Source organism: Tamandua tetradactyla, chromosome 13, assembly GCF_023851605.1.
Source record: "Tamandua tetradactyla isolate mTamTet1 chromosome 13, mTamTet1.pri, whole genome shotgun sequence".
Taxonomy (NCBI): Eukaryota; Metazoa; Chordata; class Mammalia; order Pilosa; family Myrmecophagidae; genus Tamandua; species Tamandua tetradactyla.
Window position 1 is genome coordinate 49,829,626 of NC_135339.1, and position 16,144 is coordinate 49,845,769.

General features: G+C 40.5%; 1 protein-coding gene across 2 annotated transcripts in view; it reads right to left on the reverse strand.

Annotated features, from left to right (window-relative positions):
- SLC16A12 (solute carrier family 16 member 12) overlaps nucleotides 1–12,260 on the reverse strand; it is an 80,149-nt gene extending 67,889 nt beyond the window's left edge. For both annotated transcript variants that reach the window (XM_077125377.1, XM_077125375.1), the window contains exon 1: nucleotides 11,919–12,260. The gene's annotated coding sequence lies outside the window, so the exon portion shown is untranslated. The remainder of the gene's footprint in view (nucleotides 1–11,918) is intronic.
- Between the last annotated feature and the right edge of the window lie 3,884 nt (nucleotides 12,261–16,144).

Here is a 16,144-nt window from a genome sequence, read left to right on the forward strand (position 1 = left end):
GGTATTCAAACCCTTTGACCCAGTTTTGTCTTTTAGGAAAACTACCCTAATAACATAATCCACAATATGAAAAAAGCTCCTGTTATAACAATGTTCAAAGCAGGGTAATCTGCAATAATCAAAAAATTTTACCCTGCCACTTACCAACTTTATTGACAGGTCTTCTGATCACTAGCCCCAATCCAATACAAATTCACGACTTCATGAGGCTCAAACCAGACAATATATATGTAAGAACGTAATGAATATTTATAATTCCCTCTGCATTTTAAAAGCATAAATATGCAAAATACTGATAAAATCTAGAAGGTGGCACAGGCTCATGTCTGGTGAAATAAAGGAACAATGGAAAGAAAAGCATCAGGTGCTTTAAAAGCACATTTATTTTGAAAATCCCTTGTGCAGTGATTCCTGAACTCATTAGCTAAAGATAACCAGTGGCAGATAACAGAAGAACCAGGGCCCTAGAGCCAGCTGCCAGTCCTCCATCATACAGGCCAAAAAATGGAACCCACGTCAGACTGAGCCTGCACCTGTTCTGTGCCCCTACCCTTGAGCCTTATTGTTCCAGTCCTTAGCATAAATGAGAACAGAAGTAAAGCATTTAGCAAAGTGCCTTAAATACGACTATCACTCAATATGTGGTTAACAAATAAGATACAGAAAATGCATTTAAGCATGTAGCAAGTGTCTTGGACATGTCAAGTGCTCAGTATATGGAAATGGTTATTATTAATATTAATATTAAATGAATTATTAGCATGTGTATAACCCCTTAGAGTTTATATAAAATGCTTTCAATTTCCACAAAGACCCATACGAGAAAACTAAGACTCACAGATGTTTGTAATGTGTCCGAGGTCATACCATTTCAAATGCTGAAGGTGGGAACTTGAATTGGATCTTCAGCTCTCCATCCAAGGCTCTTTCCCCTTGACAATGCTGTCTGAATCTCATATTAATATCCCATCTGGCTTTCTCTCTATCATGGATACTTTAATTGATTACTGAAGTGGGTTAAACAGCAAACCCATCTGCCTCCCCAAATTCACCCAAAAACTCAGAATTTGACCTTATTTGGAAACAGAGTCTTTGTAAGGTAATTAGTTAAGGATCTCAAAATGAAATCAATTATGGATTTAGGGCCCACCCTAAAGACTGGTGTATTTATAAGAGAAAGGAAGAGATTTGGACACACAGAGAAGAAGTCCAAATGAAGACAGAGAGTGGAACAATGCAGCTTCACACTCAGGATACCAAGGATTGCCAGGAGCCACCAGAAACTAGGAAGAGACGAGGAAGGATTCTTCCTGGAGCCCTCAGACAGAGCATGTCCTTGCTGACATCTTGATTTCAGACTTCTAGCTTTCAGAACTGTGAGAAAATAAATTTTTGTTTCAAGCCACCAAATTTTGTGGTCATTTCTTACGGCAGCCCTTTCCACCCCAGATGGTTAAACAAGAATTATGATAATCCTGTTCCCACTGCAGGTGATGGATTGGTTTAAGGAAAGGGCAGTGATCTAATCCTTGCCAATGACTGGAAGAAAAGTCTGTGGGGAGCTTCTGGGAAAGACTTCCTCACTGCTGAGAAGGAGACACGAAGACACAGTCCTGTCCTTCCACTGGACGTCTTCTCGTCTGGATGTGACCCAGCTATTGTGGCCACCTTGAGACTGTGACGGGAATAAGATTGAGAATAAAGCCAAAATATCATGGGGACAGAGCCAAGAGAATCACTGGAAACAAAGCCAGAACCCAGACATTCTGCTCCTGGACTTCCTACTATGTGAAGGAATTAATTTCCTTATTATTGAAGCCAGTCTAAGTCAGGGTTTCCATTCTTGCACCCAAAAGCATCCTACCTGATACATACTCTATTATCGCCACTCACACATCAATTTCAGTTCACATATTCAATCCCTATGCAGTAGTTCCATATTCTCACATGTGTGGCACCCTAAGCTTATATCAAGTCTACTTTTGATTTCTTGAAAGCTTAAGTGGTCAAAGGAGAAAACAGACAATGGTATGTGCAGCTGCACAAAGGGAAAACACATTGCTGATTTTTCATCACATGTCTATCTATAGAGGCAGAGGACACCACACTGAGTTCCTCTGAAGTTTCTAGCCCCTCTCCCATGACCCTTACCCAAAAAGTCACAACAAAGTTCCACATCTGGAAGCCTGATGGTCTTCAGCTGCCTCTCTCTGCCAAGAGAGTGCTGTAAAGCACGCTACCAGAAAGGGGGGGGAGGGGGAGATTTCATCAAAGCACATAATTTTTTTCTTCCCAGGGTAACAATGACTATTTGGCTGAAGCATCCAGAGTTACTTAGGAAATGCTTTGCTTCACCAATTCATATTTCATATTCTTTTCCAAAAACCATAGTACAAAATGTAAGCCACTTAATTGTCCTGTGGCAATGTACTTTTGAGACCAAGTGATTTTTATTGTATGCCAGATAACAGCCAGCCTTTTATATCTTTCCTATAACCATGCCATACTTGAACTGCTGTTTTCTAAAGTTCAGTTCAGCTGTTAGGACTATTGAACGTGATCCTCCCAGGAACGTCAGGGCATAATTAATATCTACCAACTTCTTGGCTAATCTAAGCTTTAACCTTGGACTTCATCTCCCATATGCTTCACCTACCATCCATTTCAACCAAGTACTCCCAAAGCCACATCACCACCTCTGCTAAATCTCATCTCTGAAATCTAGAGTTGTTGTAAGGATTAAATATCCCACTCAAACCCCAACTTTCTCCCCCAGACATGTCGCTAACTCTCCAACTCCTACCACACCTGGTTTTCAACCTCCTTGAGCCCTCAGGCCCTTTGCTTCTCTACTTTTGTCCCATTACATCAGCTGGTCCTATTCTTATTTCCTTCTTACAGCCTAGAACCCAGGATTCATCACTTCAGTTCTCTCTTGCTGGCACCCTATTCCTTCCAGGATACCAATCCCCAATTCCTCTTCAATCTAAATATCTTTTTTTCTTCTTCTATAACTGGTAAGGCAAGTTTTGCTAGAGGAAGACACTCAACCTTGCAGATTAATGGTGTAATGCAATTACTTCAGCACAAACTGTTTGGTGTGACTCAGCAATAATAAGTCGGGACTGTTCTTTACACACACTGATTATTTCAAATCTTAATCACTCTAAGTGTACCTCATTCTCAGCAGCATAGCATGATGGAAAACAGCTCTGCATCCTGTCTCTGCCACAGAGGAGGTATATAACTCTCTATGCTACAGTTGCCTCATTTGCAAAATGAGGATAATAATAATAATCCTATCTTATAGAGTTGTTGTAAGGATTAAGTGAATCAGCATATGTAAAGTATTTATAACAATGTTTGGAACATAGAAAATATGCAAAACATGGTATTATTTCATAGAGACATTTGAGGTATTCCAGTGGGAATTTTCTTGATCTCTTTTCTTTCAGCTTATTCATATCCACATGCATCCTTATCTCCTTTCCTCCTGTTTCAAAGACATATGTGTCCTTGTACTGAGCTTAGATGAATGGGGTGAGTTGCTGTAGCCAGGTAGGAAGTTTCAGGCCATTAAGTTGATTATTATTTATTTATAATAAATATTTTATCTATTTAATTATTTTTCTCTTTCATTTGTTATTTAATAAATATTTATTACTCCAATGTTAATTACTCCAATGTTATTACTAAATGTTAATTACTCCAATTAGTATCCCTCTCCTCTTTCCTATATTTTAAACCTGGACTTTTTCACTGGGTCTCACTTAACTTAGAAATGTATTCAAGTGTCTCCCTTCTTTAAAGCAGTAAGGAAGACTATAAGGGAAAAAAGCAGGGAAGTAAAGGAAAGAGAAGGAAGAGAGCTCCTTGTCTTAGTTTGCCAGAGCTGCTATCAGAAATCCACTCAATGGATTGGCTTAAACAATGGGAATTCATTGTCTCACGCTTTCAGAAGTTAGAAGGCTATGCTTCCCCCTGGAGCCTATAGCATTCTGGTGCTGGCTTGCTATAATCCTGGAGGTTCCTCAGCTAGCATCGCTGCCTCATGACCCATAGCAATGTCTACTCCTTTTTCCACCTCTGCCCTTCCAGGATATCTTTACAAGGCCCTCAGTAGTCTGGGTTAAGACCCACGTTCATTCAGTTGGGCTGCACTTTAACTAAAAATAACATCTTCAAGAGGTCCTATTTACAATGGGTCACACCCACAGGGAACACAGATTAAGAATTTGGGGTACATAATTACATCTATCACATCCCCTTCAGCCAACCACCCTTTCTAGCTATAACCAATTAACCTCTTTGCTTCACAAATCCAGCCTTTTAAGGAATTGCCTAGACTATCTCCTCAACGTTCCTCATCATTTCCACCTCAACAGAATAGAATTTGTCTCTTACCACCCTTATACACTACGCAAACTGGTTTTACATTATCACCAATGACTCCTAATTGTCACTGGTTACTTGCCATCCTCAATTAATTGACTAAACGCTCCCTAGCATTTGGCACCATTGATATGTCTCTCATGATTGAAACTCTTTCTTCCCTGAATTTCCATGACAGGAATCCATCCTGTCAATCCTTCCTCCCCATAGACCTGCTTCTCAGTCTGACCACTCATTATATGTTATGTCATTCACACATTCATTCAACAAATGTACTGAGCACTTACTGTATGTTAGGTACCATGACACCTGCTGGGACTCGTTAAGCTGGGATGGCTGAAGCACAAATCCAGAGGGCACTCTTTACAGTGAAAGCACAACTATATAGACTAATATATGAATGGTGCCCTCTGTAGTTTCGCAATGGCAGTAACACCATAAATAAGACAGCCCTTGCTCTCACAGTTTGTCTGGTGTAAAAGGCCAACAAATAAATAGATGATTCAAATATAAAAAAAAAAAATACAGTGATCAAGATGTGCCCTGGGTATAATATGAGTATAGACTAGTTATTTTCCACAATTCTTTAACCCATTTCACTCTTTACATGCTTCCTGGTAATTACATCTAAAAACATTACTGTAACTGAGCCTATAAGCTAAGATGCCCAAATTTTGTATTTCCTGCCCAGAATATTAAACTGACAAACAACTACCTCTAATATGTGCCCTACAGACTCCACAGGACACACCAAAGATATAAACAAAACAAAAATCTTACCATGAGACATTAACTTTAGTTCCTATCTGAACCACTTCAAGAGACATCTAGTTTGTCACCCTCAGGACTTTGTTCAAACTCCATTCAGAGTTATCTATTTACAACCAAACTAATTATATTGCCAACCTCCCAACTCTACCCACTCCTCCGTTTGAAAGCCTTTGAGGGCTACACCTAGCTACCAGAGCAAAACTGAAACTCCCCAGTGTAATAGGTAAGACCCTACATGGCCTGGCTCCTTTCCTTTCTTCTACCTTACCCTACATGCGCCTTTCACTTCAGTCACATCAAACCACATGCAGTTCACTCAATCCATGGTACACTTCCCCATCTCAGTGCCTTTGCACATATTCCTCCTACTGCCTAAAATGTCCTATCCTAGGTTGTTTACCTCATAAATTACTGCATTTTTTTAATGGCTTGACTACCCTAGGCAGAGTTAAGTGCCTCCAATCTGAACTGCCACAGTGGACAATCATCTTTTCTTCTGTTATTAGTCGAAATGCTGTAATTATTTGTGCACACACCTCTCTTCCCTAGGAGATTGTGAGCCTCTGGATGAGAACTGTCTATTCTCTGGAAGGGTTCGGCACTCAGCACACTGTCTGGCTCACAATGGGTACTCAGTAAACACTTGCCTGATGAAGGAATAAACTCACTGAGTTATTTCCACATTGCTAATTACAGTATTTTTTATTAGGAAAGGACTATAAAGATCATTAATTCTATCTCATCTAATTCACGTGTCCCTTCTCCATCATCTCCTTACAGCTGTTAAAAACTAACCACTGAATTTTCAATTATACTTTCATGAAAGAATTTATAAAGAAAGTATTTATAAAGAAAGTAGGAAATGCCAGGAGATTCTGAGATGCCAATTTCCATGTATCAACTACTCAGCGTCACTTGAAGTTCTAGTTAGACCTTCATCTCTAATAAAATTGGCATATGGATGCCTATTTTTTAAATCTTTTGAATGTGGAAGATAATCAAAGAAATCAATCTAAAGAAGAGAAAGGAAAGAAAAACGCATAGGGCTTAATTTTTCATACAATAACCAGTCCCCTTATCACTAGAACACCCTAACTATTGAGTAAACTCCTTTTGACAAGTACCTTATTTATAAGTATTTATGTATTCTTTTACCTGGTTAATTTAACCTTTTCCAGCAAAGTCTATGAGTTTTTAAGTTAATACATTGTTGCCTGGTGAGGACTGTGACTAAATTTGCCGAACAGCTGGCCAGCAAATTAAGGATGAGGTCTGTGTCAAAGAAACACAATGAAGCTATAGAATGATGAGGAATTATGAGCTGGTTATATTCCCACTGTCCCGATGCCCAGTTACAGGCCGGCTCTTTGAAACACCCAGAAATCTGAAAAACACAGTTCAAGAGCTACTGGAGGTTCCTTCATGGGCAAAGAATGTGATTGTTATCGCATTCAGAAAGCTGAAATTACTATTTCAAGGAATACAACTAGTTTCAGTAAATAAATATGATCTCATTTCCATAGAAATTATTTCATCAAGCACGAAAGATTGACAAAAACACTACCAATTGGACCCCAAATAAATAATTATAGCCTTAATTTCATTATTATAATAATATGTTAAATAAACCACAGAATAATGAAATGGAATCAGGAATATCTTGAATAATCATAATTGCATTTGAGGTGAGAAATGTTAAGGGTTGGTGTAGTTAACATTTTATGTTGCTGCTTTGTTTACATACATGAATCAGGAGTTGTTGCTTTTTATGATGATTGTGGTCTTCTCTGTAATCTTAGGTAACTAATAATACATCTTTAAGAGAGGATCATAAACATAGACCCATTTTCTTTCCAGACCAGAGAGATGAGCTATTTTCAAGATACACTGGGTATACTCAGAAACCGAAATCCTAGAAGCTCTCTTAACAGAAGTAATCAATTAGAAGTCAGTAAAAGCAGAGTCATACTCGATGTACAACACTTGAAATATGTTATTTCAACTTCAGTCACATAAGTAAATGTAAACTCATTCAACAATCTCTGGATAGCAGGTCAAGTTTGGAGTTCCATGTTGCCTTTTCTTGGTTAAACAATGCCCAGAAAGGATTATCTACAATTTCATGCTTCCATTTCTTAGAAGTAGAGTAGGACCTTAAAGACATTTGTGAGGAAATCTGAGTTCAGAATCTTTCTAGATTTTTTTAAACTATAATTTTCTAATCTTTTATAGCCATCATCTGAGTTTTCACAAATACCTCGCAATGTGTTGGCTTGAACAAGGGGAATTTATTTTCTCACACTTTTGGAGGCTAGAAGGTTTGTTTCCACCGGGGGTTGGTAATATTCTGGTGCTAGCTTGACATAATCCTTGGGGTTTCTTGGCTTTCCCGTTACATGGTGATGTCTATTCCTTCCTCTCTCTGCTTCTAATTCCTCCTTGTGGCTTTCTCTCTTTCGATTTTAGTTTCTTTCTCTTTATAAGGCCTCCAGGTAATCTGGATTAAGATCCAACCTCACTCAGTTAGACCATATCTGAAATATAAATAATATCTTGCAGAGGTCCTATTTATAATGAGGTCATACCCACAAGAATGTGGATTAAGATTATAAATATAAATATAAGATTTTAATATTATAAAAATTATTAAGGTTATAAACTGTGGTATGAAAATCAAAACTACCACAGTTGTCTTGTCTACACCTCAGTAGCAGTTTGCTTTTTGACGTTTTTTAATATCATTTACTTTTATGGGTCCATGCATCAATCTTAGTTTTCACAGATATAATACTATTTGGCACTCACATTATATCGGTATGTGCCATATTTAATTAAGTTTCTAAATTACAACAGCAAATATAACTTGCATTAACAGTCTATGATCAAACCCACTGTAAGAGTGCACCTGAGCGAGTGAGGGCAAAGTATACCAGTTTTATCATGATGGCAGCTATTTGCCACAGTAGTCTCTGCTCTCTGGGAACCAAGCAACACGTGTTTTGGAAGGAGAAGAGAGTGTTCATTAAACCAAAGCATTCAGTATTGTTCAGAATTCCACTACTCAGGACAGGGGGGCAGGACATGCAGAAGAGTACAAAGGTGATAACTGTCTATCATAAAACCTGACACAGCCTTAACTGGTCCCCCAAAGGAAATCTTCTATATGTTACCAAAGAGAAGCAAGGATGTACTCACAAAGAGATGGGTATATCCTCCTGCTTCTATAAAAGCTTTATCCATCTCACAAGGAGTGCTCAAATGCCTCCTCCTCCACAAAGTCTTCCCTAACCCCTACTCCTCACATCGCCTGCACAAGCTTTCTCTCTCCTTCTTTGTAATTTCTGAAGTGTGTTTCTAGCTCTTAAAGTGGTTATAACTGGCATTTTAACTATTTATACAATGTCTTTCCTTCCATATCAGGCCATAAGCTGCTTCAGAGGGAGGATCCTGTGCCTTTTTGTCTCCTACTGCCACCAGCATGGAGCTTATATAAAAGAATTCCTCAAAACACATCTTTAATAAAGAGTAGAAGTTCAATAAATATTTATTAAATAACAAATGAAAGAGAAAAATAATTAAATAGATAAAATATTTATTATAAATAAATAATAATCAACTTAATGGCCTGAAACTTCCTACCTGGCTACAGCAACTCACCCCATTCATCTAAGCTCAGTACAAGAAAGAGAGATGAGCATCTGAGGAGACAAAATGATGGACAAATGGAGAAGAAAATCAACTACTCGGGGTGCCTAGAGGCATCAGAAATCATAACTCTCATCCAAGTGATTGAGAGAGGCCACCTTCATATAGGACACTGCCAGATAATGACATTTCCTCATGATCTTTAATTCAGAACAAATTGAAAACAGAGGCAGGGAAAAATCTTTACGCTTAAAGCCATCCAATATCTTCAAATGTGGATTTGGTTTTTCTCAATTAAATGATTATACCATTTTAATGGGCGAGTCTTAAATATACTAGAAAATACTCCTAAGAAAATTGCTTCCAAATTGCCAATTATTAGAAGCAAAGCAATTGCTTAGGTAAGGAATGCACAAACAACCCCAAAAGCTACAGTGAATACTTTTTTTGGCTGTACAAGACTGAAAAACTGCCAAGTTCATTTTGATAAGCCTTTGTTAAAAATAATAAACATGCCTGAGCTTGCAAACCGTGCCATTTTGAAGAAAAGGCAATTGAGAGCAAAATGCTTAAACTGGAATGTCTGATTAAAAAGAAAACATGCCATGGTAAAAGATTTACCAATAAGTTGCAGCACTGTATAGCGTGCACCACTATGAATAAGGGGGAGGGGGTTGTTAAGTGAGACAAAATAAAAACAGAACACCATTTTCATAAACAAATAAAAAGCTACATCCTACCAATGAATGCAACTAGTCTGCATCACAAACTGTAGCTGCAACACTGACGCTGTTGAGAAAACTAATCCTCCTGTGCTTTGTTATATTTAACGCCACAAGTGTCCCAGCACTAAAGAAAATTTTATTCCATCAACCCTAAATGAACATATATAAATTAATTAAATGTGGGACCTGCTATTCATGTACAGTAGAATGTTCATTCATAAGGAGTCAGGGTAACCTCACCTGATATTCACCTTTGTTCCCTTGTTTTTCATAACTATAAGATCAGTAAAATCATGGGATTGGAAGTAAAACAGTCTGAAATGTTTATGTTCATTTCCCTGCTTTAGGCAAAACCGAATTTCTCTTCCTTCTACACAAAATCCTCTCCTCCCCCAAATTCTAATGAATGAATTGTAACTTGAGCTGCACGGGAGAGGGAGAGGCAAGGTTCTTTGTTTTGTTCATGGGCCTATCCCCAAATCCCAGAGCAGTGTCAGGCACATAGTATCCATAAATATCTGTTAAATTAAACTGAAATGAAAAACATAAAGATATGCAATATGTCAGTTCAAAGTTCCTTTCAGTTCTGTAATGGATCATGGTGTCATTGGTCCTCACATAAGACACTTTTCTCAAGTCTGCTCCAAGGCCACAAGTCACATTTTTAGCTCTAACCAATCAACACCATAGGTAGCAAAGACTCAGAAGAGAACCCCAGGTGGGATGCATGTAAATCTGATCGCAGGGGAAGACAGCCCCATCTGTTTTAGGAGGTTCACCTAGGTTATAGCGGCAGATTCATCTTCATTTAAGAATTTATAATATTATTTGGGGAGTCGTGTCTTGGATTTCTTTTTGCTACAAAGGCAGTTTGAGTAAATCAACCCCTCTCATCTATTTCAGAATCCCACAAGTCAAAAAACAAATAAATAAAAAAGACAAATAAAAACTAAGAAAAAGAAATAGAATTATTTGATTCATATCATTTCTGTTCAAAATGTCCAGCTGGGGTTCAATATGCCTTGAAAACTAAATAAGGTCCGGTGAGAGGGTCTGGAACTAGCACTGGCTAGATCACCAGTTTAAAGTATGGGCTTAGCCAACTATGCATCTGACTTGGATCTGAGCTTCCTGAGCTTTATGGCGAGGAATCTGAGTTTAGTCCATGATCTCAAGACCATTCCAGTTTCTAAGATCCTCTGATTATAAGTGACTAAATCCAGTCAACATTAATTATTTCTCCTTTCTACCCTTTATTTCTCCAACAAACATGTTGGGAACTGTGGTAGAGTTGCATGCCCTTAATCCTAGTTTGGCATGACATTAACTTTCATGGTGGGGGGGGGGGGAATTATAAAAGAAAACCATACAAGGGGCAATTGATTTTCAAAACTAGTGAACTAAGACATCTGTGGAGAAAGTGTGCTCCTGAACTTGGCAGACCTGAAGACTTCTTCTCCTGTGTTAAACTGTCTGCATCAACTGATGCACCCAGTTCTGCTAAGAAATAGGTAGCATGGTTTAAGCACATTCTCCTGACAGGTCCCATCTGACTCAACATTAGATAACATGTAGAGAGAAAGGTTTAGAAGGTTGTGTTATGAAAACAGAAAACCAAATAGCTTCACTGGAATCTTACTTTAGAATATTGCTGCCAGCACCTCTCTGAGTCCACACAACAGATACCATTGCTTTTCTTTAAGGACAAGAAGAAATTAAGGTCAACTGAAGTTTTTAAAGGCAAGTATGTCTTAAATTTATCATCCCCTACTATTCCACACAGTAGAAATAAATATAGTCTAAGGCGGGGTGGGGGGGGGGGGGTTAACTTACAGAAAACAAACAAACACTGAAAACACAGAAAATCCAAAATAAAGACCGTCTCTATTGCCCCGGAAAGTATGCATTTGGAAACCACAGGAGATGGAGATCAAAGCCGCTTTGTCGCTCAACCACCTGTCCAGAAACTGCCTGTGGTGGGGACCAACAGAACAGGGCCAGTTGGCACTTCTAACCCAACAGGTGCGCTGAAGGACCCGGGTCATTGTCGGGGACTCACTGCGCGGGTCAGGGCGCTGGTGCAGCGGGGAGCGAATGGAACGCCTGGGTCCTCCACCAGCTCCACGATGCGCCGAGCGCTGGGCCACCTCGCCGCAAAGGATGCCCGGGACACCTGAGCCTACGCGTCCTCCACACAGCCGAGCCCGGGAGCAGGTAGAGGGTGACCCGAGGGGACTCCCAGGCCCAGCGCCGGAGATCCGGGTGCATGAACCGCCCGTGAGAGACTGTGCCCGGGGGAGATCAACGGGACAAGGCTGTCAGCACGCCAAAGAGCGCAGAACCCCTCGCACTGCCCGACCCCCTGCCACGCCCGCTTGTCCTCACCTCGCGGGGACCGCCGCAGCCCTGACGGTGGCGCGCGGACATACCCGCTGGGGGTACCCGCCGTGCCGCGTGCCTGCTCGGTGGCCCCTTTCCCGGCCCCAGGCGCCGAGGTCGGCGCTTCGGAAGGGCGGGCAGCGGACTGGGCGGAGGCGCCGGCGGGGCTGGGACTAGGGGCCCCCCGCGCGGTTCCTAGGGAGGGGGGCGTCGCAGGGAAAATCCCAGTGCTCCACCCGCGAAGACGCTAGCACGTTCAGCGCAGCCAGCTCCACCCTGGACTCGCTGCCGCACGGGCGAAAGGGATTTATCCCCGGGATCCGCTCTATGTGCGGCCCTTTGGCCTGGAGCGAGGGACACTGAGGAGGAGGGACGCCTCGCGGTTATGTAATGTATCGGCCCGCGGTGTCCCTGGCCTGCTCCTCCAGGACTGCCCGACCCTTCACGGAAACAGCCGTCTGCGCTTCTCACTTAAGCCAGCCGAGGGGACCCGGTGTTCTCCAAAAAAAAAAAAAAAAGACTTTTCTCTGGAGGATCTAAGAGCAAGCTCTCGAGAAAAAAGTACCAGCATTTCCGTAGGTGTCTTCTCTCGTGGGGATTTGGATCCCGACGCCGGCCAAGTCCTTCCCCTTTCACAACACGAGAAACTAAGGTTGGTGAAGAACCTTGGCTCATTACAGTCAGCTGGACCTGCGTTACCCACTCTCTCTCCTTAAAAGCTCGTGAGCTTGGGCGAGTTAACTCTCTCAGCCTCTGTTTCTTCACCTGTAAAACGAGGATAGTAATAGTACCGATTTGTGGGTTGATGAGAGAATGCAGGCCTCTGCATCTCATTTCATAACATCCCTCGGTAGAAGTTTCTGCGGTCTATTGTGCTAGCGGATGCCCACTCCCAAGCGTTGATTTGACAATCTGCTGCCTCACTGGCTGGAAGGAGTTGTCTCAGGCTGCTAGGAGGTGCCCCACGGAAGACAAGTTCCAGGCTAATAACACTGTAAAATTACACTACCTGTCAGAAGCAAGGCCTCTGAAATGACAAGGTTTGATCCTAACTTCTTGGCATCCTTGAATACTCAAAATGTGGTCTGTGAACCAGCAGCATCACGCATCACCTGAGGGCTTGTTGGAAATGCAGTTTCTCAGACCCCATCCCAAACCCATTAAATCAGAATCTGTGTTTTAACAAGCTCTGCAGGTGATCCAGATATACATCAGACTTTTTAGAAAGCACCAAACCAAAATGAGTTAGAATGTTTTGGAAAATTCAAGAAGGGGAGTGAGAAGTTATTGAGCAGTTATCGGCAGTATTTACTGTACAGTGCCTTCAGGCTTTTTGTTTTAACAGACTGATAAAATTGTTGCTCATTTCCCCCTCTATTTTGTCTCTTCCCCTCCCCTCAGTTTCTTGCCCTTTAACTATAAATCCACATGTAAGTCCTATTCTCATTTGCAATAAATTCTGGGTTAGATCTAAGAGGTGATTAAAATGAATGTGTGTCTAAAACACACGTGGGAATTGGCAAATATATCCTTAAAGAATTCATTACCACTGAAAATGAACCTATAAATGTAGAGGCAGCTGTGAAGGTCTTTAGGTTAAAGGCTTGAATACTTTTGCAGTTTAGAAAAATACTTTCCCTAGTTAAACATTGTTTGGGGTGGCAAATAAGCTCTATTTTCCATTTAAGTACTGTAAGAGAACCAGTTCTTTAAAATTTTTGGAGAATAGAAAAGAACTCACAGGTTTCCTTTCCTCTAAGTCACCACTTACAGGGGTTCTAGAAAAGCCCAAAGCAAATATTTAGTTCCTTTCATTAAATGTTCTGTTTCTTTTTTAAGTTCTAAGAGTGTTAGAATTTAGTTTGCCTGATTCTATCTCCAGCAGAGTTATTTCATCCTGTGAAAGTACAGTATCTGAGGGTTGATGATAATGAAGACAAGGCTAATGTTGATTGTAAACATAAGCAGTGCCCTAAATACAAGTCATTTCCATCTGCCTCCCCATCAAAAAAGCTGTTTAAAAAGCTGCTACCATGGGGGTAGGCACTATGAAAGAGCAATAGAGGAGATGGAAAGAGGAAAAGATTCTCCTTCCTTTGAGGTTGGAGGGTTGGAGAACCTGGGAGGGAAACAAGAAAGACCTCCTGTTCACCCTGGGGAGAGAAAAGCAGAGATGGAACTCTAGAATCCAACCAGAGAGGAAAGGAACCTGAAGCATTTCTTCTAAACAGTATTTCCCCATAGAACTCTGCAATGACGGAAATTATCTATATTTGCACCGTCCAATGTGGCTATGAAATGTGGTTATTAACATTGAAATTTTAATTAGTTAAATCAAATTCAAGGCTTTTTTTTTCTCCAGTACTAGTGTGTTACACTAACCACATTGTAGGTGTTCCATAGCAATATATAAGGGCAACACAGATAATAGGAACATCGCCTTCATCACAGAAAGTTCTATTGAATAACTGTGCTTAGAGGCTAGGAGTTGGGGAGGAGGTGAGCTCAGACAGTCCAGCTTTTCCAAGTCCTAGACAGAACCTCATCTGTCAAAAGGCAGGTAGTGGAATGATCATTAAACCTAAGTCATTGTTGTGAGGCTCAAAATAAGATAAGCCATAGAACACACTTAATGCAATGCCTTACACATAGTAAATGGCCCCCAAATCTTAGCCAGCATTAGTACTGCTTGTTATTTTACATTGAAAGAAAGGTTGGGGGACATGGTACCATAGACACATCATTATTAGTTAAATACCCTTTGTTGATGAGGCCAGCGGATCTGTGTACCTCAGTTAACCATTCGTAGCTTTGTTTCCAGTGGTAAATACATTCTGAATTCCAAACAGGAAACTTAAAGACGAACTTTGCAGGTACAACCTGTTCCAACCGCCTTCTCTGTCCTCTATCCCCACTTAGAGGTGAGCACTGCTTGTACTATTCTGGCCTGGAGGCACAGCATACTTGGTCAAATCCTTACCATGTGTAGCCAATAAATGATAAGTGCATTAAAAATGTTATTGCACTATGGTTCAGTGGAATTAATTTTCAGATGAGATTCTCAGAAGCATGACACCTTAGGGTACATCCATTATGGAAGAAATTGTTTGTTCCTGTTATTTGGTCAAACAAGGATGTGTGGACTCAGCAGGGGGAAACCAGAACATTGGCTCCATATAAGTTTTATTTGGTATGTCCACATCAGACTGGAAGCTACCAGAAAGATGCGGGCTGGGGATGGTACCTTGAGGCTATTGCCTAAGTAGAATTTGAAAGTTTGTTTTCAGGACTAATGCAGCTTTTAAGGATAATGCCAAACACAGCATAAACAAAATGAAAGTATTTTACACTGTCATGTAAAAGACTGGGGCACTCCATGGAAAGAAAAATAGTGAGATTCTTCCCTGTAAATTAAGAAACATAGATTTCTTATTAGCAGACTCTGTTTTATTCTACTTTCTTTAATAAGATTATTCTGTGGGGTAAATTTCAGATCCCACTTTCTCTATTTTCTTCTTTGGTTCCTCTGTGAACACCTCACTCCTTTTCTTGTAAGCATTTTCTTAGATTTCAGGTCCTCTTTCTCTTCTCTCCTTTTTTAACTCATAGTCTCGCCTTCACCTGGAGAACTTATCCATTTTCACAACAGCAAGGAACACCTATCTATCAGTGCCTCTGAAGTCTGTATTTCCAGTTCTGACCTCTCCCTGAACTCCAATTCTTGTCACCAGGTGACCAGAGGATATTTTCACTGGAATTCTCCCCACTCCATCAGCCCAAATGTTAACATACCAGGACCTAAAGTCATCGTTACAATCTGCTCCTAGCTACACTCATTGGTGCTCTAGTTTCTCCTTTCCCACATCGCTGCCTTGGTCTCTGGTAGTAAAATTTGTTCATTTACTGAGGCTTAAAGCTTTGGAATAATTTTAACCAATTTTTCTCTTTCATGAAGTCATAGTATAACTGAAAGACATCGAATTTGGAATCAGAATACCAAAATAGAATCCCATTTCTACTTCTTCTTAACAGTATGAACTTAGGAAATATCTTCACCTCCATTAAACCTTGGATTTCTTATCTATAAAATGAGGCTGGGGCAGGCCACAGTGGCTCAGCAGGCAGAATTCTTGCCTGCCATGCCGGAGACCAGGGTTTGATTCCCGTTCCTGCCCATGCAAAAAAAAAAAAAAAAAAAAAGGTCAATAGTACAGTTCAAGAAACAGAATGAG